A 4928-nucleotide genomic window follows, 5' to 3' on the forward strand; every position below is an offset into this window, starting at 1 on the left:
CCTGCACATCTCAAAGTGACCTATGATCTTCCAGGTTCCCCAAAATCCATAAATGCCTCCTCCATCTACCCTGTTGGTGGTATTATTGCATATATATACATATATATGTGTGTGTGTGCGTATATGTGTGTGTATAAATGTATGTGTGTACATATGTGTGTATATGTGTGTGGGTATGTATATATGTGTATATATGCGTGTGTATGTGTGTATATGTGTATGTGTGCATATGTATGTGTGCATGTATGTGATGTGTGTATATGTGTATGTGTGTGCATATATGTGTATACATGTGTGTGGGTGTGTATGTGTGTGCATATATGTGTATACATATGTGTGTGTATATGTGTGTATATATGTGTATGCATGTGTATATATATGTGTGTGGGCTTGTATATATAGATATATAGGCTTTCATCCACAGTTCTGGCTCATAACTACTAAAATCCTTGGGATCTCCAAAGTGCTGTCTTTTTTTTTTTTTTTGAGATAGAGTTTTGCTATTGTTGGCCAATCTGGAGTGCAATGGCGCGATCTCGGCTCACTGCAACCTCTGCCTCCCAGATTCAAGCGATTCTCCTGCCTCAGCCTCCCGAGTAGCTGGGATTACAGGCATGGGCCACCACACCTGACTAATTTTGTATTTTTAGTAGAGACAGGGTTTCTCCATGTTGGTCAGGCTGGTCTCAAACTCCCAACCTCAAGTGATCTGCCAGCCTCAGCCTCCCAAAGTGCTGGGATTACAGTCATGAGCCACTGCGTCCAGCCAAAGTGCTATCTTTTGTATATCTTTTGCCTGATAGGTTCAAGGTGGGGTTGGTCACCAGAAAGACCAAGGCAGGATTAGAGGGTTGGAACTTTCAGCCTCAGCCCCCAACCATCAGTGGGGAGGAGAAAGGGGCTGAAGATTAAGTTGATCACCAAAAGCCAACTGTTTAATCAATCAGGCCTATATAATGAAGCCTCCATGAAAACCCAAAAAGACTGGGTTTCGGGAGCTTCCAGTTAACTGAACACAGGGAGGATCCCAGTGGGTGGTGCGTTCAGGGAGGGCATGAAAGATCCATACCACCTCCCCCATACCTCACCCTACATACATTTCTCTCTCTCTCTCTCTTTTTTTTTTTTTTTTTTCTGAGATGGAGTTTCACTCTTGTTGTCCAGGCTGGAGTGCAAAGGCGTGATCTCGGCTCACCACCACCTCCACCTTCCGGGTTCAAGCCATTCTCCCGCCTCAGCCTCCCAAGTAGCTGGGATTACAGGTGTGCACTACCATGCGCAGCTAATTTTGTAATTTTGGTAGAGATGGGATTTCTCCATGTTGGTCAGGCTGGTCTCCAACTCCTGACGTCAGGTGACCCACCTGCCTCAGCCTCCCAAAGTGCTGGGATTACAGGCGTGAGCCACCACACCCGGCTCACCCTATACATCTCTTCATCTGGATCCCTTGTAACTTCCTTTGTAATAACCCAGTGAACATAAGTATTTCCCTGGGTTCTGTGAGTCACTCCAGCAAATCAATCAAACTCAAAGAGGCGGTCATGGGAACCCCAACTTGAAGCCAGTCAGTCAGAAGTTCCAGAAGCCAAGATTTGCAACTGATGTCTGAAGGGAGTGTGGGGGGAAGTTGTGGGGACTGAGCCCCCAGCCTGCGCAATCTGACGCCATCTCCAGGTGGATGGTGTCCGAATTGAATTGGAAGACACCAGCTAGTGTCCGCTGCTTGGTATGTGGGGGAAAAAAACCCACACATTCAGTCACAGAAGTCCTCTTTTATATTGACGGTTGTGGTGGTGGTGGTGGTGGTAGAGCAGAGGAAAAACGCAGTTTGGGTAAATGTGGTGGCTCACGCCTGTAATCCCAGTGCTTTGGGAGGCTGAGGTGGGGGGATCAGTTGAGGTCAGGAGTTCGAGATCAGCCTGGCCAACATGGTGAAATCCTGTCTCTACTAAAAATACAAAAATTAGCCAGGCATAATGGTGTCTGTAATCCCAGCTACTCAGGAGGCAGAGGCAGGAGGAGAACTTGAACCCAGGTGGTGGAGGTTGCAGTGAGCCAAGATCCTGCCACTGCATTCCAGCCTGGGTGACAGAGCAAGACTCCATCTCAAAAGAAGAAAAAAGACGTGCTGGATGCGGTGGCTTACGCCTGTAATCCCAGCACTTTGGGAGGCCGAGATGGGCAGATCACCTGAGGTCGGGAGTTCGAGACCAGCCTGGCCAACATGGCGAAACTCCGTCTCTGCTAAAAATAAAAAAGTTAGCCAGGCGTGGTGGTGTCACGTGCCTGTACTCCGCTACTTGGGAGGCTGAGGCAGGAGAATCGCTTGAACCCAGGAGGTAGAGGTTGCGGTGAGCCGAGATCACACCACTACACTCCAGCTTGGACAACAACCCAAGACTCTGTTTCGAATAATCATAACAATAATAGTAATAGATTTCATATATGAAATCCAATGTCAGCCACTGTGCAATTGAAACTGCTGGCTCATTTAAAACTCCCGAGAGCCCATGAGAATTATTTTCCAGTTTTATAATTGAAGACACGGGCCCAGAGAGGTGAAGATGTTTGCCCAGGGATGCACAGCTTAGACAGCACTGGCAGAACCCAGGCTTAAACTCAGCTCTGTCCACTCCAAAATGCATCCTCTGCAGACCACACGATCCATCTCCACTCCTTCCTACCCACATAACCCCACCTCACACAGAGCCACAAGAGTTGCTGGTGGAAGGCGTCAGGTTTTCCACTCTGCCTTCCCCACCAAGGCGTCTCACCCCACTGAGATGCTGCGACTGGCCAAACTAAGGCCCTCATCTCCATCCCGATCTCAGGCACCAGGAGTTTCCTGAGCAGACCAAGCCGGAGACTGCGGGCAGCAAGACACAGGTAAGGTGCAACCGTGACGAGATGCAAGCGTTAGGAAAGCAGACTTGAAAAGTGTTCCCTTCTTGGAAACCTCATAATGGGGATCCCCAGAATGGAAATTCCCCCCGAAAGGGGCAGCACACCTACCTCAGTGGTGTGGGCACACCGCTGCTTCCTGACGTCTTACCTCTTACACACGGTCTTTGTTCCCACCCCATGACCTCTAAAAATTCGCCTTCCCTGATTCCAAACCCTAGAAGCCACTCTTGGAGATGCAGAATCTAGAAAGGTAGTGTGATGTGGCCAGATGCGGTGGCTCACGCCTATCATCCCAGCACTTTGGGAGGCCGAGGAGGGCGGATCAAGAGGTCAGGAATTCAAGACTAGCCTGGCCAATGTGGTGAACTCCCATGTCTGCTAAAAATAAAATAAAAATTAGCCGGGTGTGGTGGCATGCACCTCTATGTAATCCCAGCTACTCAGGAGGCTGAGGCAGAAGAATCGCTTGAACCTGGGAGGCAGAGGTTACAGTTAGCTGAGATTGCACCACTGCACTCCAGCCTGGGAGACAAAGCGAGACACTGTCTCAAAAAAAAAAAAAGGTAGTATGATGTGTGTAGCATGAATTACGCCCCCTCTGGGAACTCCTGGGACATCCCCATATCAAGCATACTACATCCTGTTTACATGAATACGCAGGCTACACAATAAATAAAGACCACCAGTACAATTACACGGGCGCAGTCAAGTTCAGCTGCCAAAGGAGCTATGACAAAGTCAACTTTCTGCTTGGGAGATTAACATTTTTTCCAGCTTTATATACATGAATATACTATGTATATAAATTGTATATACATACATATATATATATATATATATATAATTTTATATCTGTAAAATGTGCATATATGATTTACCATTTTTTCCATTATCAAAGGTTCAGTTCAATAATAAATACATTTTTTCCTCATCCACCTCTCCCCTTTTCTCAGCCTCTGATATATATATCTGATTAGATATAGACAGAGTGAGAGAACTGGGCACCGTAGCTCACGTCTGTAATCCCAGCACTTTGGGAGGCCGAGGCGGGCGGATCACGAGGTCAGGAGTTCAAGACCAGCCTGATCAACAAGGTGAAACTCCGTCTCTATTAAAAATAAAAATTAAAAAATAGCTGGGCATGGTGACACACCCATAATCCTAGCTACTCAGGAAGCTGAGGCAGAAGAATCACTTAAACCCAGGAGGCAGAGGTTCAAGTGATCAGAGATCGCGTCACTTCACTCCAGCCTGGGCGACAGAGCGGGACTCCATCTCAAAAAAGAAAGTCTGATTCTCTCACCCAGGCTGGACTGCAGTAGTGCAATCATGGCTCACTGCAGCCTCGAACTCCTGGCCTCAAGGGATCCTCCCACCTCAACCTCCCAAGTAGCTGGGACTACAGGTGTATACCAATGCACCCAGCTTTTTGTAGAGACAGGACCTCCCTATGTAGCACAGGTCAGTCCTGAACTCCTGTGCTCAAATTATCCTCCTGCCTCGGCCTCCCAAAGTGCTGGGACTGCAGGCATGAGCCAACACACCCAATTATATTACATATATACATATATTTAGTTCCTGAACTACATGTGTGAGTGAAGGCTCAAATCTAGCCCATAATCTGCTCCCTAAACTGTGCACCTTGGCTTTTGTCTGCTAGAAGAAGGGGGCTCCCAGCCAGGCACAGTGGCTCAAACCTGTAATCCCAGCACTATGGGAGGCCGAAGCCAGTGGATCGCTTGAAGTCAGGAATTCCAGATCAGCATGGCCAATATGCTGAAACCCCATCTCTACCAAAAACTGCAAAAATTAGCCTGGTGTGGCGGTGCACACCTGTAGTCCCAGCTACTAGAGAGGCTGAGGTAAGAGAATCCCTTGAACCCGGGAGGCAGAGGTTGCAGTGAGCCGAGATCACACCACTGCACTCCAGCCTAAGTGACAGAGTGAGACCCTGTCTCAAAAATTAAAAAATGAGAAAAAGGGGGTTCCTTATTAATCCAATGAAGACACTTTTTTTTTTTTTT

The sequence above is a fragment of the Cebus imitator genome, unplaced genomic scaffold, assembly GCF_001604975.1.
Source record: "Cebus imitator isolate Cc_AM_T3 unplaced genomic scaffold, Cebus_imitator-1.0 Scaffold53, whole genome shotgun sequence".
Lineage (NCBI taxonomy): Eukaryota > Metazoa > Chordata > Mammalia > Primates > Cebidae > Cebus > Cebus imitator.